The 25,942-nt window shown below is 39.4% G+C and overlaps 1 protein-coding gene and 1 pseudogene across 1 annotated transcript in view; one reads left to right on the forward strand and one right to left on the reverse strand.

Annotated features, from left to right (window-relative positions):
- Positions 1-17,416, reverse strand: part of LOC143271009 (uncharacterized) — a 171,909-nt gene extending 154,493 nt beyond the window's left edge. Inside the window, exons 1-2 of the mRNA XM_076562691.1 lie at positions 17,320-17,416; positions 14,166-14,253 (exon numbers count right to left, since the gene is read on the reverse strand). The gene's annotated coding sequence lies outside the window, so the exon portion shown is untranslated. The remainder of the gene's footprint in view (positions 1-14,165; positions 14,254-17,319) is intronic.
- Positions 17,417-19,357: 1,941 nt separating this feature from the next.
- On the forward strand, positions 19,358-20,011 carry LOC102912398 (charged multivesicular body protein 4b pseudogene; annotated as a pseudogene).
- Positions 20,012-25,942: the final 5,931 nt, after the last annotated feature.

Below are 25,942 nucleotides of genomic sequence, written 5' to 3' on the forward strand. Positions count from 1 at the left end.
GGAGTGGAGTGAGGGGAAATTCTGGTCAGGCTATATTATAATGGGAGAAGAATCTACTTTCAATAAAAAAGGAAATAAATAAGAGAACACCACACTGCCAGTTTACCTAGCAGCAGAAACTTCTAACCCAGTTCAGTGTGCTACATGATTGACCTGGAATAAAAGTTCCCATAAAATATTGTGGTAAATCCCCAGTTCATTAACACTACCATAGTATATTAAAATACCACTGGGAGATTCAGTGTGTGAAAATAATAAGACCAAGTAAATAATTTTATGATATTCATAAATAAGATCCAGTTAGGGGGTTCTTGCTGAACTTTTACATGTCAGGGCCATTTTAATAGTGTTTGTGAATCTTAGTAGTAGGAAACATTCTTTAATCTACAAGTCTGTTCATATCCCACTGAGGGATATAACAAATATTGAAAAATAAATTTAAAGCTCAATGACTGAGAACAATAATTTGGCCAGGCATGGTAGCTCACACCTGACATTCTAAGAGGTGCCAGGCTTGAGTCAGAAGGATTGCTGCAAATATGAGGGTAGTCTGGGATATACAATGAGTTCTTATACAAGCTAGTGAATGAGACCCTGTCTCAGAAAGAGTAAATACCACCCCCACAAAAAAGAAAAAAATAGATAACAGAAATATGCTGGGAGGCCTATAAAAAATGGAAAAGTAAATTCTGTCAGCCACTCTGCTGAATATGTTTGACATTAATCCCAGACTGCCTTCTGGTGTTGGAGAACTTCAGTGGTGCACCTAGAAGCTCAAAGTAATATTTTTATGCAATATGAGGGCCATATGAGAACCATGAACAAGAGCCTCATTTCAAGCACACTGAAGGTGATCAGTACTTGTGATTTGTTCTCCTCTCCCATTTATAAGGGGCTGAGAGTAACCAATTGGATTTAGTATTAAGAGAACTCCATATTCTACCATACAGATATTTACATCCCTTTGTTCATTGCTACTTTAGTCATTGTAGCAAATCACTGGAATCAACCTAGTTATTGAGCAACAGATTAATGGATAATTCTTTTACATATCTACATAGGTATATGAAATCTTTTATATATCTACATATGAATATGAAATTACAAAATTTGCAGGAAAATGGATGGACGTAGAATGTATAAAATTAAGCTAGACCATACAATCTCAGAAAGAAGGAACTGTTGTTATATGTGCCCAGGCCACAAGACTCAACAGTAGGCTGGCACTCTTAAGACCCAGGGGAAAACAGAATCTAGAGTATCAGATAGCAGTGGGTACATAAGAGCAAAGAATTGCTCTGAAGTCTGCATCCTGGGCAATTTGTTTATTGTAGTAACAGACTAGTTTACATATAGCTTGAAGACAAAGAAATAAGTGAAGTACACCTCCTTTGCATACATGGGTTGGATTGAAGGCAGGCAGGCGTTATCAGTTCAAATACCAGAGTCCTCATGCAGGTGTACATGCAAAGATAGTATAGTATAATCTTATTATAAGTTGACCAGGAGTTAACATTTGCTTTACAAATGGGGAACGCATGTCATAAGATACTATTGCCTCTTTAAACCTTCACAAATCTAACATTTCAATGGGAGTCCAAATATTTTGTGCATTCTCTTGACCAAGTAGCTGCTGTGCAGTTACCAGATAAATTAAGGGTGATTGTGTGAAAACAGGCTTTCTTTCTGTAAACTTATAATCCAATCCTGAAATAATTTCATAGTTAAACTGTTCTGTATGAATCTGAATTTCTCTATAATTCATTTTAACAGGTTTTTCTAAAGCTTTTATCCTGGCACTTAAATTGACTTCTTTTTAAAATAGTAAAATAAGGATAAGGAAAGTAATAATGTGCATAATTGGTGTAATGTACATCCTATCAACATTAATCTTCTCACATAGTTGTTCCATTTTTAGACTGCCTAAAATTTTATCAAACAAAGTCCAATTTTCTTCTAATGTACTTATAATACCAATTTTTTAATGTGGAAAAATAATTTTTCTCTTTTAAGTAGTTTTTCCTTTTAAAATATCTGATATCTTAATTGATTTACCAAGGCTGCGTAGAACAGTAGAAATCCAAGGGAATTCCAAAACAGCTACCTGGCATCCATGATGGGAATCCAAAGAGAGAGAGAGAAAGAGAAAGAAAGAAAAAGTCGTAGCCACATGTTCTGGCTAAAAGCTGAAATCCAGGCACAACCTCCTGCTTGAGCTGAGTTGAGCCTGGGCTCAGGCTTCCTTAAGCTCAGATTATGTGGGTTGGCATTTCAGCCACAAGCAGCTCTAGCTGCAGTTGTGTGTAGCTGCTGCAACTACAGTTGAGTGCAGCTAGACCGGTAGCTCCGGCAGGCCTGAGTTGTTCATAACACTGGCTTTTTTGTTTTGTTTTGTTTTGTTTTGTTTTGTTTTGTTTTGTTTTGTTTTGTTTTGTTTTGTTTTGTTTTGTTTTGTTTTTTAAGCCTGAGCCACTTGAGTTGGCAATCTGGCTGCAAGTAGCTCCAGTTGCAGGTAACTGCTTGTAGCTACGGTTGGTCAGGCCTAGGGCCTAGGCCAAACTGGCTTAAGGTGGGTAGCCGAGCTACCAAGGCGGGGAGCCAGCAGGCCTCTGAGCCAAGCCAAGCAGTTTTTAATGAATTCTTACCACGTTGGGTGCCAAATGTAGATGTAACGGTCTTATTAAATAAGAAACACAGACCCAAATGCAGAGTTAAAAGCCCAAGAGGTCAGAGCAGTAGCTAAGAGCTGAGACTAAAACTGCCTTCTTATCACCTGCTGCTGCTGCTGCCGTCCTTCTCCTGAGAAAGAGGAGTTTACAGACTAGTTTACATATAGCTTGAAGACAAAGAAATAAGTGAAGTACACCTCCTTTGCATACATGGGTTGGATTGAAGGCAGGCAGGTGTTATCAGTTCAAATACTTCCTGTGTATCTGTCTTTTTATTGACCTTCTGTTCTGCCTTCTCATTGGTTGTAAACCCAACCACATGACCTCCTCATCACTGCCTATCTATACAGACCTCCAGGTCTCTATGGTTTGTATTGAGATTAAAGGCGTGTATCTCCAAACTGGCTATGTCCTTGAACACACAGATTCTGCCTGCCATGTGATTGGATCAAGGGTGTGTGGTACCACTGCCAGACTTTTGCTATGGCTTACTATTAGCTCTGACCCCCAGGCAACTTTATTTATTAACATACAAATAAAATCACATTTCAGCACAAATAAAATATCACCATATATAAGTATGAAAAAGCATTGTGAATTCCGTTATTTTGTAGGTGAACATAAAATAAATGTATGCTAGACAGAAAGGAATCATGAATGGAAAATTCATTGAAACTTCCCCTTCCCCAATACCATACCTAATGTAGGACTGCCCTTATCATTTTTCCTTTGTTATAAGAGAAGACTGCAGAATGGGTAAATTGTAAACAATACAGTATTGTTTTTCTGGGGTTCTAGAAAACAGTCCAAGATTGAACTGTACCACTAGTGAAGACCTTCTCTCTGCATCATAACATGGTAATAGCCAGAGCATAGGCAGAAAACAAGATAAAGGTAGGGAGTGAAAGGAACTAGAGCTTGGATTTATTATTTGTTTATTTTTCTTTCTTTCTTTCTTTCTTTCTTTCTTTCTTTCTTCCTTTCTATCTATCTATCTATCTATCTATCTATCTATCTATCTATCTATCTATCTATCTATGTACTGCTGGCTGTCCTGTAACTTACCACTGGGCTGGCCTAAAACTCATAGAGATATGCCTCTCTATCTCCTCCTGAGTACTGGGATTAAAGGTGTGTCCCACAATGTTAGGCAATTTAAAGGTAATCTTTTAACATGGACCCATTCCTACAGTAAGTAAGTCATTCCCACCATGAGGATAGTCATCTTTCCCTGAGAGCAGATTGTGTGGGGGACATGCCCCCACTTTTTCCCCCAGGGTATTCTTGAGCAGGGAGAAGTGGGAAATGTTTAGACAGAAATATAGAGGGAGAGAAACAGATAGAAACACAGGACAGCCTTGGGTGGGCCTGGATCATAATCCACTGGCCCCTTCTGTCTCTTCTATAAGGTCTTTAAAGGAATACCAAGAGGTGGAGTAGTGACCATGTACATGGTCAATCCTTCCCCGTATGCAGCCCTACTGTGTAAAGCAAGCTCAGATCTCACTAGGAAACTTCTGTGGACCTCAACAGCAAACTTTCTGACCTAGTCAACTATTGGTACCTCACTATCAACATTGGAATCTGGTAATTAAAATTCAACAAGTATTTGGGATAGAACATTTGAACAATAGGAAAGACAAACACTTTCCCTTTTATTGAATCCAAAGCAAAACACACCTTTTGCTTTCATTGTTTTGAGACAGCGCCATGCTGTTTATCTCAGACTAGCTATGGCACATAATTGCTCATGTTTCTCAGGTGTTGGAATCACAGTTTTGTGCAACAAAATGGGGCTTCAAATTTAATATTTTAGTTTAAAATATTAAGTTAAATAATGTAGTAAATCTTGTCAGTTCCTGGGTGAACCTACAAGCGTTCAGGGGATGAGCTCAGGGAGACAGATGCATTAATGGGGAAATGTTCTAAGTCCATGAGTATCAAGATCTAAGATTGTTTTCCCTAAACACACATAAAAGTCAAATGAACACTTCAAGTGTCTGTGTCGTCGCAGTAGATATACAGGGAAAGGGAAGGCAGAGACAAGAGAATCCTCAGAAGCTCCTAGGCCAGTGGTTCTGGAATATGCAGATGAAATACAATAAAAATACCCTGTCTCAGACTAGTGGAATGCAAGGACTTTCATTTGAGGTTCTGTACAGAGAGAGAGAGAGAAAGAGAGAGAGAGAAACATGAGCACATGAGAGAGAGAGAGAAAATGGGGGGAGGGAGGAAGAGGAGGAGTTACCCTTACTCTCACAAAGCATCACAAACAAGGAGCCCCAAATATAGGAACATTCCAGCCAGAATTTTGGAGAGATTTACAGCAGAAATGAACTGGAACAAGGAATCAGAGATCCTCTCCAAAGGCAGAAAACACTTTTGCCTTATTTCTGCATCCTCACAAAGTACAGAGACAGAGCTCTCTACTGTCATTTTCACAAAGTTCCCAGTTCAGTCCATCAGAGATATTTTTGTGAATCCAAATTACATCACCACCAAGGAGAGTCACAGGGGGCTTCTATGAAATCTTCCATGAAACACTAATGAAGTCTAGACCTGACCATGGGTTTTGTAAGGCCAACACAGAAAGTTATATGTCCCAGATTGTGGTATTTTGAATGTAATTGGCCCTTCAAATCCCAAAGGGAGTGGTACTATTTATTAGCAGTAGATGTTTCCTTGTTTGAGAAAGTATGTCACTGTGGGGGTGGGGGCTTTGAGTTTTCCTATGCTCAAGATATCATCCAGTGTCTCAGATCATTTCCTGTTGCTTGCAAGATGTAGGACCCTGTGGTGATAATCTAATTGTATTGAATTATTATTTTGATTGTATGTTAATAAATAAAGTTGTCTGGGAGTCAGAGCTATTAGAGCCATAGCAAGAGTGTGGCGGTGGTGGCACACGCCTTTAATCCCATAGATATCTGTGTGTTCAGGGTCAGAGCTATTAGAGCCATAGCAAGAGTGTGGCGGTGGTGGCACACGCCTTTAATCCCATAAGATCTCTGTGTGTTCAGGGATACAGCCAGCATTGGAGACATATGCCTTTAAGACCTAGGGGGCTGTACATTCAGACAGTGACGAGGCAGTCATGTGTTTGGGTTTACAACCAATGAGAAGGCAGAACAACATACTTTAAAAAAAACGAACCGACAGGAAGTAGGTCTCTTTTCGCGAAGCTGGGACAGCAGGAGGAAGGGTGAGATTTTAGCTCTGAGCTCTGACTTCTCGGCTCTCTCTTTTACATTGTTTCTGTGTTTCTTATTTAATAAGATGGTTGGTTACATCTACAGGACCCTGAGATAGTTTGCAAGCACTATGTCTATACCTTGCCATGCTCCCCACCATGATGATAATAGACTAGACCTCTGAACTGTAAGCAAGCCCCAATTAAATGTTTCCTTTGTTAGAGTTGCCATGGTCCTGTTGTCTCTTTACAGCAATAGAACCCTAACTAAGACACTGGACCTGGGACCTAGGACTTGTTTGTAACATCTATGTGCTTCAGATATGAGCTACTCTAATATTCCATAAATTCTTCTGCTTTTGCTGGCATTCAGGTCTGACCTTGTGCTTGGCATGTGTTAATGCTTCAAGTTGTAATTCCATTCCTGTTGGACCATCTTCCTTGGGTCTCTGTTAAGTAATTACTTCACCATCTATTCATATTGATACAAAATCCTAAACTAATCTCTGTCAGTGTGTTTTAATTTTTCTAGACCCATGACCCCATCCATTCAAAGGTCTTTATTGTTGAGGCATATTCCAAGACAAGAAACACATTCTTTAGTTTTGGTTTTGGTAAGTAATGTTCATAACATTTTTCCTATGATAACTCCATTGTCCTCCCTAACTTGTTCCTGCATTTGTCCCTGAATTCTGTACTAGGGACACAAGTTAGTGTTAGCATCAGAAGTGTATCAAAAGTCAAGTAAAGTAGAATGGGAAAATTATAACCCCAGTATTCTGGAGACTGAAACAGAAAGATCAAAATTCCAATGTAACCTGGGCTACAAAGTAAGTTCCAAAATAACCTAGGCTATACATTGGAGCCTGACTCAATGAGAAAAAATGGGGGGAGAATATTCTAGGGGCCCAGAAGCAGCTATGATCCTGACTACTTTGAAATTCACAAAAGAGGATTACAAATATTTTTGCCAGCCTCAGCTACTTAGTGTAAAAATAACATTAAAGACCTCAACATAAATCAAGTTATACTGAACCTCTTAGAAGAGAAAGTGTGAAGTAGCCTTGAATGCATTGGCACAGGAGACAACTTCTTAATTATAACACCAGTAGTATTGACACTAAGAAAAACAAATAAAAATTATAGGACCTCTTGAAACTGCAAAGCTTCTGTAAGGTACAAGACACAGTCAATAAGATAAAATGGCAGCCTACAGAATGGAAAAACCCCACATCTGACTGAGAATTGATCTCCAAAATATATAAAGAACTCAAGAACCTAAAAATCAAAATATCAAATAATCCAATTAAAAAGTGAGGGGCAGATCTAAACAGAATTCTCAACAGAAGAATCTCAAATGGCTGAAAGACATTAAAGGAAGTGTTTACCATCCTTAGCCATCAGGGAAATGCAAATCAAAATGACTCTGTGATATCATCTTATGCCAGTGAGAATGGCTAATATCAAAAACACTGATGACAGCTTATGTTGGAGAGGATGTGGAGAAAGGCGAACACTCCTCCACTGCTAATGGGAATGTAATTTTGTAAAGCCACTCTGGAAATCAGTATGGCACTATCTCAAAAAATTGGGGATCAGTCTACCTCAAGACCCAGTAATACCATTCTTGGGCATATACAAACAGATCCATACTTATTATCCTGCACAGAACTCAAGCCCAAGTAGATCAAAGACTTCAACATAAAACCAGATACATTGTTTTTGTGTACTTGTTATGTTTGAGGGGCCTCTGACAGTGGGATCAAGATCTATCCCTGGTGCATAAGCTGGCTTTCAGGAGCCCATTACCTATGGCAGGATACCTTGCTCAGCCTTGATGCAGGGGGTAGGGGCCTGGTCCTGCCTCAACCAAATGTACCAGGCTTTGCAGACTCCCCAAGGGGGCCCTTACCCTTTTGGAGGAGGGGATGGGAGGTGGATCAGGAGGAAGGATGGGGAGGAGTGGAAGGAGGGATTCAAGGGCCATCTGTGGTTGGTATGTAAAATGAATAAAAAAGTTTTTTTAATTAAAAAACCAGATAAATTGAACATGATAGAAGAGAAAGCGGGCAATAGCCTTGAATTCATTAGTACATGAGATGATTTTCTGAGCAGAAACAATTAATGGGACCTCATGAAACCGAAAATCTCCTCTAAGGCAAAGCATACCATAAACTGGACAAAGTAGTGGCCTGCAGAATGGGAAAGATTTTACCAACTCCATATTCAGTAGAGGACTAATATCCAAAATATATGAACGACTCAGGAAACTAAACATTTTTTCTCATTGAATCAGGGTCCAATATATAGCCTAGGTTATTTTGAAACTCACTTTTTTGTAGCCCAGGTTACATTGGAATTGCAGCTTTAGGAAATGTTGGATTGGAGAGTTACTCAAAGAAAAGAAGCGGGTGGAATATGGTTTTCACTTTTCTTTACTAATGACTTAGGCATCATCTACAATGTTAGTTCAGAAGTATCCTTCTGATTGTTTATGAAACATTGTCTAAACCTCATACTGCCATAACCTATTATTCTGTCTTTCATTTACCTCACAGCATTAAATTGACTGTCAGAAATTTTTAATCATCTGCAACTACAGTTGTAAAACAATGAAACACTCATTGCATAGGTGATGTGAGCAAATCTCCAGTTACAAAATGTATTGGAAGGGCATATAAGGCCTACCTAATATGCCAATTCTTCTTTGAAGTATAAAGGTGTGCATAAACACCAACCATAGAGTTTAAGACCAAGGATAATGCTTGTGAGAGATTGTAGAATTTGAAGTACTTTTCTGAGAAATCACAGGTTGGTGAGAGACAGTCAGGACATTCTGGCTCTCTTTGGAGTTTTGTGTGAAGGTAGAAGAACAGGTGACATATCTTGTCTCCTGTATCCTGATTATATGTGTTCCTCAAGTGCACAATGATCTAGCCTCTTGAATCACTCACTTTATCCCATACAGTATATGTTCTCTGACAAGTGTATGAGCTACATCTCATGTTACAGTATGCATTCCAACTGAAGATGATTTGCCATCTACTCATTATCTGCAATTATGTATATTTTTTTAATGTTTTAGAATTTTATAAGACATTCTCTTCATAATTCTCTGAATAAACTATTTTCTCCTTAGGCCTGACCTATCCCCCACCCTCCACTCCCCAGTTTACCTAGGAGATCTCTTTTATTTCTCCTTCCCAGGGAAATCCATGCATCCCCTCCTTGTAGCCTAGCCTCTCTGGTGCTGTGGATTATAGCCTGATTATCTTTTACATTACACCTAATATCTACTTATGAGTGAGGACACACCTTGTTTGTCTGTGTCCTTCCTGGGCATTTTTACTAAAAAGATTATCCATCACAGCCCTTTCCTGCCTACTCACCTTCACTGTCATAGTCATTAACTTCATCAGGTTTGTAAACCAGTGATTCTTTGCAAGGCATGAAAACTAGTTGTTTAACAGTGACTGTGAAGAGGAATAAAAACTATCTTTTTTAACAAATAGCACAAGAAGGAGGATGTAGAAAGTGTACTGGTTTGTAGCGCAGATAGTAAGTCTCAGCAGACCAAAGGCCTGCAGAAAAGAAAGAGCAGTCTTTGTTCGCAGCCCTGCACAGGATGAAGAAGAGAATGGTGCTCATCAACTGCCTTGACATTTCTCTTTGAAGAAGGAGCATGGGATGGACATGCCACAGGCTGAGTAGAAGCCATAGCATTTAAAATGATCAGGAGATAAACAAGATTGTCTGAATCCTGTTAGCTAGGCATGTCACTCTGATGTAGCAACTTTTCATAGCCACATGGAAAATTTTCTGCCATTTGGTCAGCTTTGACCACTCTTCTCAGAGAAATGCTTGGAAATGTCTTGGGAAGTCTAGACGAAACCCCATCCAAGGACTGAGGTATCTGAATGCAGAGATCCATGGCTAGGCCCCAGGTGGAGTTCCGGAAGTCTAATTATCAAGAAAGAGGAGGGTTTATATGAGCGAAAATTGTTGAGACTAAGGTTGGATAAAGCACAGGGACAAATAGCCAAACGAATGGAAGCACATGAACTATGAACCAAAGGCTGAGGGGCCTCCAACTGGATCAGGCCCTCTGAATGGGTGAGACAGTCATTTGGCTTGATCTGTTTGAGAGTCATCTAGGCAGTGGTATGGGTCCTGTGTTCATTGCATGAGTTGGCTGTTTGAAACCTGGGGCTTATGCAAGGACGCTTGGCTCAGTCTGGAAGGAGGGGACTGGACCTGCCTGGATTGTGTCTACCAGGTCGATCTCAGTCCTTGGGGGAGGCTTTGCCCTGGAGGAGGTGGGAATGGGGGGTGGGCTGAGGGGAAGGGGAAGGGGCACAGGAGGGGGGAGAACAAGGGAATCCATGGCTGATATGTAGAACTGAATGGTATTGTAAAATAAAATAAAAGGAAAAAAAAACTTGTAAATTCAGGCAGTCACTCTGTTGAACACATATGCTATTCAGCCTAGACTGACCTCACTGTTGACAGACCTCAGAAATCTACCCAAAAATATGAGATATGTCCTGTGCAATAGTAGGAATATGTGAGAGACATGAGCAATATCCTCTTCCCAAGAACTGTGGAGGTGACAATGCTAGTTTCTTATTGCGCTCTTCCATTTATGAGGGGCTGAAAAACAACAAATGCATTTACTACTAGAACACCAATCTAATTGCCTTCAAAGATGCTTTAGACAGTCAAAAATAGTGTATATGTCTGCAGAAAGATAGCCTGAGGCTTCTGGATTTCCTGTGGAGACTGTGCTAGGTGTCCCAAGTACCTCTGTTTCTACTTTCTAAGAAACCTTCCTACAATGGCTCCTGTTCACTCAGCTGTCAATTCCCAACCCCTGTTTGGTCACACCACTATGTATATCCTTTCTTGTTTATGAATATCTTCCTCAAGGCTATTTGAACAGGAATGATCAGTCTTCATGGCACTAGAAATAGGGTTATATGGAAGAACCACAAACTGATCATCTCTAGGCAGAACAACAAAGGTCCTGTGGAGGAAGACAACATGGAGGGACAGGAACAAATAGTAAGTACCTCAGGTTGGGTTGTACTCTTCTTCATTCTGTTATTACCTTTCCCCAAGAAGGTCTTTGGGAGACAAAATGTTAGAAATGACAGTGTTTCTATGAGCATGAACTTGAGTTTGTGAGAGTGGGTCCCATAGAGTGTGCCTTAAACTAAACAGAAATAATTTTGGATTTGGTAGGCATAAGTACCACATGTTCTTACCCAGATGAGGAATAAGAAAATGGATTTCATAGAAAATATGAATAAAACAGTTGTCACAAGAAGATTAGCATTGAAGAGTTCAGTAGAAGCAGGTCATATGACAAGCAGCAAGTATAGCTAGAGATAATCAACAGTTTCTTGTATTGCAGTATATTTAAGTGACTGTAGTTTATAACAACTTATGAAGAATTTTGCAAGTAAGGAGAAGACAAGCCAGGTTTAGGTTCTTGGGCCTGGAATGCAAGATAATTGGGAAGTATGTGGGAGCCCACAAAGGTTTTCTAGTTAGATCTGAGCTTGCTTTACACAGCAGGGCTGCATTAGGGAATGGCTAGACCATGTGCAAGTTCACCAGGTGTTTAGGATGGTCTACATTTGGCTGTGCTTAGGGAAGGTCTTTTGCCTCACCCCATGTCATTCCTTTAAAAAGCCCTTTAGGCTGGGTGGTGGTGGCACACCTGTTAGGAGGCAGAACCAGGCAGATCTCTGTGAGTTTGAGGTCAGGCTGGTCTACAGAGAGAGATCTAATACAGGCACCTACCTTCACAGAGAAACCCTGTCTTGAAAAAGGCAAAAAAAAAAACCTTTAGTAGAGACAAAAGGGGCTGGTGGGTTTGGACCCAGGCCTTCCCAAGGGTTTTCTATCTTTACCTCTCTATATATCCTTCTATCTACAAATTCCTCATTTCTCCCTGCTCAAGAGTACACTGGGGAAATAAGACAGATCTGTTCTCCTTCAGAAGCTCAAGCAGAAATGTCACAAGTTCAATAACTGCCTGAACTGCAGTACAATGTCAAAGCCAGTTTGACATTATAGAGTACAATGTATAATGATATCTTATCTCAAAGATGGTTTAAATGGAGCTGAGTACTTAGAGATAGAGTACTTTGCTTAGAATGTGCCCTGGCTTTGATCTCCAGTTGAAAAAAAAAATAGTAGAAGAGGGAAGTCATAAAGATTAACGCACATAGGAATAATAAATATTTATAGGAAGAGAATAATTAATTATACATATTTGATTAACACATATACTTGCATATCTATAACTATAACAGTGTATTTCAATTATATGCACTATTATGATAATGACATCTAAAATAAATCATGAGCAAAGATCACAACACATTCTGTTTATGAAACCAAGCTTCAGGTACACACCTGTACTTAAGATCCTAGTACTTAAGATGCTGAGGTAAGATGATAGAGTTTTTAACATATCCTGGGCTCCATATAAAAGTATTTTTTTAACAAAAGGAAGAGCAGACAGCTCTGTATTGAAAAGACACAAAGTGACTGTAAAAACACAGTATAATTGTGGTGAAATATTGTACACCCCAATAAAACTTATCTGGGAATCAGAGGACAGAGCCAGCCTGTAGATGAAAGTTTTCCTGCATCCTGCCCCGGCCCTGCAGTCAGGACAAATCTCTCCTACTTGTGTTCCCCAAGTAAACAAACAAAGGCTTAATATTATTTATAACTGAATGACCATTAGCTCAGGCTTATAACTGACTAACTCTTACATTTAAATTAACTCATAATTCTTACTTTTGTTTAGCCACATGGCTTGGTACCTTTTCTCAGTTCTGTCTTTTTTTCTTGCCTCCTCTGAGTCTGGCTGGTGACTCTTGACTCAGCCTTCCTCTTCCCAGAATTCTGCTTGTCTGTTTATTCCACCTATACTCCCTGCCTGGCTACTGGCCAATCAGCATTTTATTTATCAACCAATCAGAGCAACACATTCATAGCATATAGAATGACATCACCCATTATTTCCTCTTTTCTTTCTATTTAAAAAGAAGGTTTTAACTTCAACATGGTAAAGTTACTGTTAGTTATCACACAAGAATTATAGGTAAAATATCTAGTCTATTTGTATTTGGCAAAATTAAAGAAAATAGTCTATCTATCCTATATTTGTGAGTCCAGGGTTTCATGTTTAACTTATCTCTAATCATAACCAAGGAAACCCATAATTATAACTATCTAGTCTGAAGGATATAATATTACCTAAGTAAACAAAAAGAGCATTCTAAGCAACTTCCAAAAATCTAGAATGGCAGAGACAGCTGCCTGCCTGGACAGTCATCCAAAGTTCCTCTGTAAAATTGGGGCATCCATTTTTCAGCCTAAAGTCTCTCAGTCACTTCTCTCTGTGTCCTGTAGAATATCTGGCAGTTTCTTCTGCAAAGCAGGAACCTGAAGGACCATCTCACCTTGCAAAACTCAGTGGTCACCTTCCCATGGGTCTTGCATGTCTAATCGATACAACATTTTGTCAAACAGTCTAGGCAAGAACAGTTTCTTGCATAAATGGATACTTTTGCCAAAAAGAAGATAAACTCCATATGGAGTGTCTTTGATGCCCATCTTTCTCTTTGAAGTAAATCAGTGCTAACAGGGGCAGATGTGTCTCACTGTCCAGAAAGTCTAAGTTTTTAAAACATTTTAAATGCCATATTCTATAGGTCTTTGAAGTGTTTGAAGATTACCTACCTAATTGAAATATATCTATGTATACCTAGAAAACTTAACATGATTAGTTAAGTTTTGATTATCATAGATGACTAATAATCTGTGTTTTTTAATTATACATTATAATTTTAAGTGAACTGCACAAACATAATAACTTAACCAAGAGTAGAAATAAATACACATACAGTATATCAAAATTAACTTTAAATTTGTATCAATAAACTAAAATCCATAGCAATGTAAAACATTTTTAAACAAGTTGCTCTTTAAAAGTAGATTCAATGATCTATCCTTTCATCATATCATATCTATATCATATCCCCCTTTTTTCTTTAGAAAAATATTGTATTTATCATCAAGCCCCTTTAAATAAAATAAATGTTTATAAACAATATTTTAGGAATTTGGATATAGCTTCTCATACTACTTCCTGCTGGTTGAGGGTGCTGGCAATCATATGGGGATGCTGAGAAAATTAAGAATTATAGTTAGGCCCTGACGGACATAGTCTGTGAAACTGCATTGCCTGAATAATTGCTTTGAAGCCATTCTGGATGTTGAATCACCTGGGCCATGGTGTCATCAGAGACCTTTCAGGGGGTCTTGGCTGGTCAAACCATATTAACCTGGAAACAATCCATAGGTTCTCATTTTCTGTGGAAACAAAAGCAGAACCTCCTTAACAAAGCAACATAACTTTGAAGTCAAGATATTTTTAAAATATACATATCGGCTTAACTGAATAGCCTTTTGAATCAAATGTCTTTCTGCAGTTAAAAATCCCAAAGACAACACAATCCAGATTCTCTGTATAATATCCATCTTTACATGGCTTATTTTTTATATTACCTTTACTGTCTCTTTAAGGACTTTATTTTTTAAAACTTTCTATTTTTTTCTATAACTGTCTATCCTCCTTTTTCTCCATTTTCCAAGCCTGTGTACATTTTATACACATTGGAAACCATTTAGAGGTTTATTTTATCTGAATCTGTTTTATTGTGAATCTATTGCTTTAAACTGCAGGGGCTAGTATTGAAGCTGTAGCCTTGGGTGCTGACTCTGCCCACCTCAGCTTTTCAACATGGCAGTGGTAATTCAGCACCAGCTCTGGGAGGCAGTGGGTCCATGCCTCCAGCAGCATATAGCCCAAAAAACTTTTTTATTAGCAAAAGCTAAATCTACCATACAGCATACTATGCAGCTTGGAGATGCCTCTGTGTATTGCAGCAGGAATCTGCCATGTTGTGTTTTAGCCTGCATGCTCTCAACCTGCCATACTGTAGCTCAAGTCAGCAGGCCTCGGCATCTCTGTATAACAGCTTTCTCGAGAGACACAACTAGGAAGCTACTCTTGGCTCCATTTTAGCACCCCTTTTTAAAGCTTTTTCAGGTTTTGAGTAGAAATTCTTGCCCCACATTGGGTGCCATTTGTAGATGGAAGTTTTCCTGTGTCTTGCCTGGGTGCTGTGGTTGGGATGAATCTCTCCCACTTGCATACCCCAAGTAAACACACAAAGGCTTAATATTATTTATAACTGTATGACCATTAGCCCAGCCGATGCATATTACTGACTAGCTCTTACACTTAAATTAACCCATAATTCTTATTTATGTTTAGCCACATGGCTTGGCACCTTTTCTCAGTTCTGCCTTTTCATCTTGCCTCCTCTGTGTCTGGCTGGTGACTCCTGACTCAGTCTTCATCTTCCCAAAATTCTGCTTGTCTACTTATTCCACCTACACTTCCTGCCTGGTTACTGGCCAGTCAGCATTTTATTTATCAACAAATCAGAGAAACACATTCACAGCATATAGAATGACATCACCCATCACCATCTACTAGATTAAACATAGAGACCAGACAGGGATAGCACACACCCTTAATCCTATCACTTGGGAGGCAGAGGTCCCTCTGGATCTCTGTAAGCTCAAGGTCACACTGAGAACAGAGCCAGGTGGCACATGTCTTTGCTTGGAAGGGACACATACTTTAAATCCCAGGAAGTAATATGGCAGGACACAGAAAGGTATATAAGACCTGAGGAAACAGGAACTCTCTGTCTTTTTAGGCTGAGGATTTTGTGGAGGTAAGAACTACTGGCTGGCTTGCTCTGCTCTCTGTTCTTTTAGCTTTCATCCCAAAGTCTAACTCTTTTTTTTATTATAAGACCTTTTAAGTTTCATGCTGCATATAATATTTTAATTAGCTTTGTATTGTGTGTGTGCTTGTGTGTGTGTGTGTGTGTGTGTGTGTGTGTGTGTGTGTGTGTGTGTGTGTATGCGTGTATGCCCACACACTCACATGATATGTGATATATGTGGAGGTCAGAGCAAAACTTCAGAAGTCAAGTTTCTCCTTCCACCAAGTGGGTCCTCGGAGTTCAACTCTGGTTATCAGGCTTGGTAGAAAGCATCTATCAAAGTTTTTTTTTTTTTTTACAAAATAAGAATTCTTTACACCTCCTCTATCTATTTTCCTTCTTTAAAATGTATTTTCTTTTTATTTATTGTTGTTAGCATCCAGGCAGTTGGCTTTCATGCTGCTCTATTCATACATGTGCATCTTCATTCTTTTCTTCTATTTCACTTCCCATTCTCCTTTCCTAGAGTCTTTTCTTCCTCTGGGTGGTTCCTTCCTCTAGGGCATTTCCACTACTGATCCACATTCTGCTCTTAAATCTGCTAACTATGTCTTGTTAAATACAGATTTATTGTGTGAAAAACAATTCAAAATATTTATCTTTCTTTTTTTCTCATTGAAGATCCATGTTCATTTCTCAACCCATGAGAACATTTTCCTTAATTAGTAAAGAAATTTTAAGTTAATTCTTAAAATTTAAAAATATGAATTTATACAAGACCTTGTACATATATCTGGGCAAAAGCTAAAAGTTAAAACCATGTATATACATCATTAGGTATATGTTTGATTTTTTTCCCTTGGGACATAGTATGGCTATGATGACAAGGTGGCAGCAAAATGCTGGACTCAAAGGATTCTCCTGGTCATCTCAGGTACCTTAGATTAAGGCCTCTGCCAAAAAGTCCAGATCCAGGCATAATTTTTTTGTAGGCATGTTCTGATATATAGGGGTTGAGGTCAATTGATCTCCGAGTGACATTTTTCATAGGTTAAGGAAAGTGATATGTGTCTTTTTTGCTAAAGAGAGGTAGATATGCTAAGTAGAGTGTGAATTATTGAGCTATTATACCGGAAAAAAGAGAGCTGGATCCTCAACTCTACAGGTTCAACTATCACTCAGCCAAAGGAATTTGGGGTATATCAAGTTGCACTAAATGGCTCCTCAAACTAAAGTCATGGGAACATTTTAACAATTGGACATGTAGGGGTGGCAGGGGCTATCAGGACCTAACAGGAGGGGGTTCAGTTGCCTCTGAGGCAGAGGCTATTTGGTCGTACCACTGGTGGAGGAAACTTGGAGCTATATAGCTGAATTAGAGTATTGTACAGCTAAGAGGATTATTACTTCACTCAGAAAAAGTAGCACAGGAGTCTGTAAGACCTAAGAGTGTTGTATTTTTGCCTAGGTTTAGCAAGAAAATCACAGTAGCTGTTTACATCAAAGCACAATCCTAAGGGTTGAGGATCACTGAGGGCAGAGAAAGGCACGAGTATTTGGTTGGTCTAAACAAGCTCCTGAATTTTCTGCCTGCCTGCTTTTTACTTGTTCAGCGCATTCCCCAAAGGGAACCTACCTCAGACATGAAAAGATGAAGGAGGATTTAACGGGAAAAGATAAAATTCCGTGATTCAGCTATCCCTTGAAGATCAACCTACCGGAGAGGTCATTGCCCTGCAATTGCTCAGGAGTTTGGGTCTGGTAAGTGAGGTAAGAGTGGGATCTACTAGCCTAGGATTCCATGACAGGAAGTACATCACAAAGAGGGTGTGGCTCCTGAATATCCCACCTAAAGTAGTATCTTTGCTTTCCCTGGCACTGATTATTCCAGGATCTGCAGACTTTTAAAATGCATGTTCCTACATACACCCAAGCTTCACTTTTGTCCAAATCCTTATACTACCCTCTGGTATGCAGTCATTTGTCTATTTAGATTATCTATATGCTGTATCTCACCATCTCAAATACTTTCCTTCCTTTCATAAGTGGTATAGCCTGAGATGTCTGCAATAAATTAATAACATACATAGTTCATATAAAGGAATTATTAAAGTTGAAAACAATCCTGCATATGCTTTGTTCTCAAAATATCCAAGAACTTGAAGATGTTTACTGTTTAACTTACAATATTCTTTCTTTTCGTTTTTCTTTCTTTCTTTTTTTATGTTGTTTGTTTTTTGTTTTTTGTTTCTCTGTGTAGTCTTGGCTGTTCCGGAACTTTCTCTGTAGACCAGGCTGGCCTCAAACTCAGAGATGTACCTGCCTCTGTCTCCTGAGTACTGGAATTAAAGGCATGCATCACCATTGCCTGACTTAATTTATAATATTCTTATCCATTACACTAAAAGGCTGTGCAAGTGACTAGAGTACCCTGGCGTTTCTCAATAACCTGTTAGAAAGTCTTCTCTTCTAGTAACCCCACATGTTTCCAATATTCCCTGAACCACTGCCCTTTGGGTTTTCCAACTAGAGTGCTGTTCTGTCTATATAACTCCTTCAGAACAACAGAAATCTGTCTTCTAGAAAGGAGAGAGTGCACCACCCTTGGTTCCAGCACCAAGCATTTCTCTTCATCTTCTTCCTGAGTTTTATAACTTTTTTTTTATGTATGTACTATTATTACATAATGCCTAGTGTAAAACTGTAACAAGAATCTTAAAAGGTCTTATTAATAAAAACACTCAGGAGCCATATATTGGAGTGAATGCTAAAAGATCAGAAAAGCAGAACAAGCCACAGCTAACCTCACCTTGCCAACTTCTCAGCCAATCCTGTTTCCTCAAACTAGGAAGGCTCTGAGTCCTCATCCATATGGATCTCAGCTGAACTGCTGCTAAAAGACTAAAAGCTTAAAAAGCCTAAAAGCCTCTACTTCCTGGTCCTCACGCCCATGTATAACTTTCTGCTTCCTGCCATCACTTCCTGGGATTAAAGATATGTGTCACCATGCCTGGCTGTTTCCAGTGTGACCTTAAACTCACAGAGATCCTGATGGATCTCTGCCTCCAGAAGGCTAGGATTAAAGGTGTGTGCTACCACTACCTGACCTCTATGTTTAAAATAGTGACATTTTGTTCTCTAACCCCCAGATAAGTTTATTGAGGGCACAATACTTCTACCATGGTTAAACTATTGATAATTGAAAGCAATATGTTAAAAGTTAGTAAACAGACCTAAGATTCATCCGAAATTGAATTTATTCTAGGGACTGTGCTTAGGTATTATTCTGAAATTTCTTTATACTCTCATTTTTCTTCCTTTTTTCATATTTAGAAACAAGGTCTCATTGTATAGTCCTATCTTGGCTGGCTTCCTTGACCATGATTTCCTCACAATTGCAGAGGTCCACCTACCTCTGCCTCCTGAGTGATGGGACTAATGGTATTTGCCACCATGTCTAGCACATTTCCATGTTGCTTTAACACTTTTGATCAGCTGGATGAATGAATTCATCTCAAATCTATGATGTATGTGGCCTACTAAGATGCTATAGGAGTTAAGATTGGGTCCTAGCATCAGGCTAGATGTAGGGTGGAGGCAGAGATGAGGCCTTTGGTAGTGAGGAGCAGGGGAGCTGAAAGCAGGCACCAGAGCCTAGCAGAGCAGCAGCAACCATGGCTGTGTTCCAGAAGCTATTCATGGCTGAAGAGGGTAAGGCTATGAATGGTGGCCAAACATTGCAGGAGGCCATCCAGTGGCTTTGAGACATGGGGGAGATGCTAAGCAAGAGCAGAAGTTCCTGGAGAAGATCCTAGAGAAGATTGAGCAGGAGCTGAAGGCTTCCAAGAAGCACCACACCAAAATTAAGCATGTGGCCCTGCAGGCTCTGAAGTATAAGAAGAGGTATGAGAAGCAGCTGACACAGATCAATGGCTCCCTGTCTTCCAGTGGGAGGCCCTTGAGAATGCCAATACCAACACTGAGTTGCTCTACTGCAAAGGCCATGAAGGCTGCCGACAACAACATAGATAACAATAAAGTGGACAAATGAATGCAAGGGCATTCCTGACCAGCAAGAACTTGCAGAGATTTACACAGCTATTTATAAACCTGTAGGTTTTGGGGGAGAGTTTGACCAGGACAAGTTCATGGCAGAGTTAGAGGAACTTGAACAGGAGGAGCCAGATAATAATTTTCTGGTGATCGGTGGGCTGGAAATAGCATCTCTACCAAACGTCTTCTCTGTAGCCCTACTGTCAAAGCCCACCAAAAAAGAAGAGGAAGGCAATGACATGAAGGAATTGGAGAACTTGGCTGGTTCTATGTAACTGCTCTAGCATAGGCTGACATTTTGTACAGAGCAGGCAGGACTCAATACAGGCAGTCCCCATCACTGGACTCCCACCCAAAGCAGTAAGCTATATTACTGCTCACCCTACATAGCATGATCTGCACCCAGAAATGGGCAGGGGAAAGGCTGGGTGAATGAAAAGTACCTATTGTTTATAATATTAAATTTCTGTAAGTTTATCTTACCTAATCCCTTATAATAACCCACAATTTCAGCTGGCTGCTATAAGTTATTACCACAAACTTTTAGCATTAAATAAAAGAAAATTACCTCTCAGTGTTCTGGGGATCAGAAGGGTGAAATAAGCTTCAATGGATTCAAGCCTACTTCTTGTCCATGCTCTTCTAGGTTCTCTAGGAAACAATGTGTTTCCCATGTCTTCAAGCTGCTGATGGTGCCTGCACTTGTGCCTTCTGGATGCATAACTCTACTCTTTGCATCTATGGTAATATTGGCTGCTTTTCCTCTGTTCGAACCCAGACAAACAGAATAGGTTCATTAATCACATCAGCAAAAGCCCATTCCATAAAAGGAGGTATTTACAGGATCCAGAAATTATGGCATAAAATATGTTAAAATTTAGTACCCATTTTTCTATATAGTATATCTAAAGAGTAAGTCAAAACCTTGTTGTAACATTTTAGAGTTACTGTGGTGGGAAAGAGTAAGTGGAATTATTTTATACCACAAGATAAGAAAGCAGTTAGTCCAGCCTTGTGGGAAAAATGTGTGATTTGACATCAGAAACTCTTGAATTCATGTCCCAAATCCTATATGCATTGACTTAACAATCAGAGAAATGCAATCAATTTTCTAAAAATTAATTTTTCTCTACTATGAGAATACCAGAGAAAACAGATAACAAAGGCACTGTACTTTTAAAACAAAAACAACTAAGCTTTAAAAAAATACTCTTATTTATTCATTGAAAAATTTTGTACATATACATTTTTTCATATTCTAGTAGCCACACTTGTCTTCTCTCCTTATGCTACACTTTCAGCGTCTCTTCTCTTATACCCCTTGAAATTTCAGAACTAAAGGCCTGCTAAGGGGTGCTCACTCCTTCCCACAGACTGCTGGGTGCTCCAATCAGTTTCTTTTTTCTTTCTTTCTTTTTTTGTGTTTTGAGATAGGGTTTTCTCTGCACAGACTTGGTTGTCCTGGAACTCACTCTGTAGACTAGGCTGCCCTTGAACTCAGAGATTCGCCTGCCTCTGCCTCCCAAGTGCTTGTGATTAAAGGTATGGAGCTGGCACTAATCAGTTTCTGTGTGTAGATTTTCTAGAGTAATAATCCATAGTCAAAACTATCTTCTCATCACCCCTTAAAGAGAATCATGCCTGTGTCTGAAGATGGTAGGGACCTTCACTGGGGAATATGCAAGTTAAATAGCAACAATGAATTTGTTTGTACAATCAACAACAGTTAACACTGAATTTACAATGGTGCCTGAACTGCAGAGAATAAGTACCTGCAGAGTGCTCAGCCACAAATGGGACATCTACATCACACTCCCTCCTCCCAAGGCTCAGAAGCCATCACAGAATTGGCAGCAGAATGACTGTAAAATGTCAGAGAAGACCTGAGTGAAATTATATCTTCTAGACATGCAGGACTGATGTAGTCCTGAACTCATAACAGTTTTTATTATCTCCATAAGACCTGAATAGGACTAAGCCAGTCAATATTCCAGATGAGCAGCAAAATGACAGTTGATGGTCTCTGAAGGACAGAAGGTCATATTTATTTAAGGGTTTGGTTCCTTTGGGGTTGATCATTATCTACCAAGCAGACATGCACTCATCAGAACATGAGCAGCACAAATTGGAATCACAAAGAGAGCATGAAGTCAAGTGTAGGTGAGATTAAAATCTGTCCAGAATTTAAGGTATGAGCCTATTACTTTACATAACACTATATTATCAAACATGGAGAAATAGAGCTGGTGCTCATCTAGAATTTTCACCACTACCAACTAGCATTCATAGTGCTAGAGTGCTGGAATAGACTATACAGTAGACTGGAGGAAAAAAAGTGTAATCATCCTCACCCAGACAGCTACAATAGCAACACACCTAAAAAAGATATGCCAACTGATACAACAGTGTGGCATAAATGTTATTGGGTTAACCAATCATTTTTTGGTTGGATTTGAGGCTTGCTCCATTAGATGTAACCTACAATGACACTGTTAATGGGCTCTGTTCAAGCCCTTTGAGGTTCCTGCACACTATAAGTTGCTGCCTTTATCTTCCTATTACCACAAGTCCCAAAGGGATTGTTACAGTTTCTGAACCAGAGGACCATTTTAACAGAAAAGGCCTGAAAGTAAGACCATGTGTTGTCTAATTATGGCAAAGATGTGAGGTCTTTCAACATACAAGCTGGAAATATCTTCCATTACTTTACTACCTCCACCTGGGGAGGGACCTTTGTCTACATTGTCACTTGAAAATCTCTTTGGCATATAGGACAGTGATCAGCACATAATTCTTGTTCATTGGGTGTTTGCTTGTTGTATAAGTGTCACCTTTATTCATCAATTTGTTTTTCAAGAATTAGTTATTTATGACTCACAAATAAATAAGTGTTCTCAAGAATGAGAGGAAGCAATAACTAGGAAACTTTGAAAAGCATGTGTTAGGTATCATTGATTTGAGGGTCAGTGAAGGATGGACATTTCCTCCGTGCTGTGTGTGTTTACTAGTAAATCCAGTGAAAGAGACTAACACAGATATCTTTCTAGTGGATCAATGCAAGTAACAGTTGTTCATAGTCATTACTCACTCATCTCTCTGTCTCTGTCTGTCTGTCTGTCTGTCTGTCTGTCTCTCTCTCTCTCTCTTTCTCTCTCTCCCCCCCCCCTGCCAGGATTGTAGGGGTTGTCGGCATGTGTCAATGTGAAAAGCACATGCTGCTTTTCAAGACAACCTGATTTGGGTTCCCAGCACCCACACTGGGCATCTCACATTTGCTTAGAACTCCATCTCTGGGAGATCAAACACTCTCATTTGACCTACACATGTACCCACACCCATGTGGAATACATATGCACAGGCACACAAAAACACACCCATGAATGAAAATTAATAATTCTTAAGAAAACAGAGAAGTATGTTTGAGAGTGTGCTAGGTACAGAGCAAAAATATCGAGGCTTAACTCCTCACTGTGGGAAATTTTCCTTTCATTTGTTTCTTATTTGGTTGGTTTTCAATATATTTTTTCCTTACATTATATATCCTGATTATGGTTTCCCCTCCCTCTACTCCTCCCAGTAAACCCACACCTATCCTCTCATCTGGATGCAATCCTTTTCTGTCTCTCATTCTAAAACAATAGACTTCTAAGGAATAATAATAAAATAAAATAAGAGAAAACAAAAACTTATACATCAGAGTTAGATCAGACAAACAGAAGGAAAAGAGCCCAAGAGAAGGCACAAGAATCAGAGACTCATTCATTCACATAATCAGGAATCCCATTAAAATACTGAAATGGAAGCTATAATATACACACAGAGAACTTTGTGTAGACTGTGCATGCTGCCTCTTTCTGTGAATTCATATGAGCATTGATCATGGTGAAATAGAGAGCCTTGATTCCTTGGTGTCCTCGAACCCCTCTTGGTCTTTTACTCTTTTTTATTTAATATTTAACTCATTTTACATGCCAACCACAGATCCCCCTCTCATCTCTCCTCCCTCTCCCCACCAGCCTTCTACCCAACCCATCCCCCTTCCCCTCCTCAAAAGGTAAGTCCTCCCATGGGGAGTTAGCAAAGCCTGGTATACTCAGTTGAGGCAGGACCAAGCCCCTCCCCAGTGTGTCAAGGCTGAGCAAAGCATTTGACCATAGGTAATAGGCTGGCTCTAGAATGCCAGCTCATGCACCAGGGATAAGTCCTGATCCCATGTCAGGGGCCCCCTCAAATAGACCAAGCTATACAACTGTCTCTCATATGCAGAAGGCCTGGTCTGGTCCCATGTAGGTTCCACAGCTGTGGGTCTAAAGTTCATGAGTTCCTACAAACTTGGTTCAGTTGTCTCTGTAAATATCCTCACCATGATCATGACCTCCCTTGCTCATATAATCCCTCTTTCCTCTTTTTGACTGGACTCCTGGAGCTCGGCCTGGTGCTTGGTTGTAGATCTCTGCATCTGCTTCCATCAGTTACTGGATGAAGGCTCTATGATGACAGAGTAATTCGCCAATCTGATTACGCACCCTCTCCATTATTGCTAGTAGTCTAATCTGGGTTTACAAGTAGGTATTGAGAAGTTTTCCACCTATGTTTGTAAGAGAAATTGGTCTGAAATTCTCCTTATTCATATGGTTTGGCTATCAGGGTAATGAAGACCTCATAAAATGAATTTGGTAATGTAATTTCTGTTTCTATTTTGTGGAATAATTTGAGGAGTATTGGCATTAACTCTTTCTTGAAAATATTCTAGAATTATATACTAAAACCATGTGGTCCTGGATGATCTTTTGGTCAGGTCGTTGTAGATTCCTGGGAATTTCCCTAGCAACAGGTTTTTCCATCATCCCATAATGTCTCCCTCTATCAAGATATCTTTTTCATTGCTCTCCCACTCTGTCCCTCCCCCAGCTTGACCATCCCATTGCCTCATGTTCTCACCTTCCAACCCCCTCTGCTCTATTGACCTCCCTTGTCCTCAATTTACTCATGTATTCTTATTTTTAATTGTATTATTTGTTTTCTTCATATCTAAAGGTTTGAGTTTTATGTATTTTTTGGATATTAGCCCTCTAGAGGATGTGGAGTTAGGAAATTACTTTCCCATGTTATAGGCCAACACTTTGTGTAAATGACTGTGTACTTTGACATGTAGAAGATTCTCAGTTCCATGAGGTCCCATTCATGAATTTTTGATCCTTAGTTCCTGAGTGTTATGTGCAGAAAATTTTCCTTAGGTTCAGTTATGTATACTATCATATCATCTACACATAACAATACTTTGAATTTTTCTTTCTGATTTGTTTCTCTTGATCTCCATCAGTTCTCTTATTGATCTAGCTAAGCCTTCAAGTATTATATTGAATAGATATGGAAAGAGTGGACATCCTTGTCTTGTTACTTATTTTAATGGAATTGCTTTGAGTTTCTCTCTCTTTAATTTGATGTTGGCTATAGACTTGCTGTAATTGCAATGTAATGTAATTAGTATGTCCTTTGTATTCTTAAACTCTCTAGGACTTTTATCGTGAATGGGTGTTGGATTTTGTAAAAGGCCTTTTCTGCATTTTTCTTTTAGTTTGTTTCTACAGCAAATTGCATTTATTGAATTGAACAATCCCTGCATCTCTTGGATGAAGCCTACCTTCTCATTGAAGTTTTCTTGGATTTGGTTCACAAGTATTTATTGATAAGTTTTGCACCTATGTTCACAAGGGAAATTGTTCTATAATTATCATTCTTTATATGGTTTGGGTATAAGGGTAATGATGACCTCATAAAGTCAATTTGACAATGTAACTTCTGTTTCTATTTTGTGGAATAATTTGAGGAGTATTGGCATTAACTGTAGCTAGAGTTTTCCTGTCTTGCCCACAGTCAGGACAAATCTTTGTCACCCACCAGTCCCACAGCCGCTCAGACCCAACCAAGTAAACACAGAGACTTATATTGCTTACAAACTGTATGGCCATGGCAGGCTTCTTGCTAACTGTTCTTATAGCTTAAATTAATCCATTTCCATAAATCTATACCTTGCCACGTGGCTGGTGGCTTACTGGTGTCTTCACATGCTGCTGGTCATGGTGGTGGCTGGCAGTGTCTCTCTGCCTCAGCCTTCCGCTTCCCAGAATTCTCCTCTCTCATTGTCCCACCTACTTCCTGCCTGGCCACTGGCCAGTCAGTGTTTTATTTATTGACCAATCAGA

This window comes from Peromyscus maniculatus, chromosome X (assembly GCF_049852395.1).
Source record: "Peromyscus maniculatus bairdii isolate BWxNUB_F1_BW_parent chromosome X, HU_Pman_BW_mat_3.1, whole genome shotgun sequence".
NCBI lineage: Eukaryota > Metazoa > Chordata > Mammalia > Rodentia > Cricetidae > Peromyscus > Peromyscus maniculatus.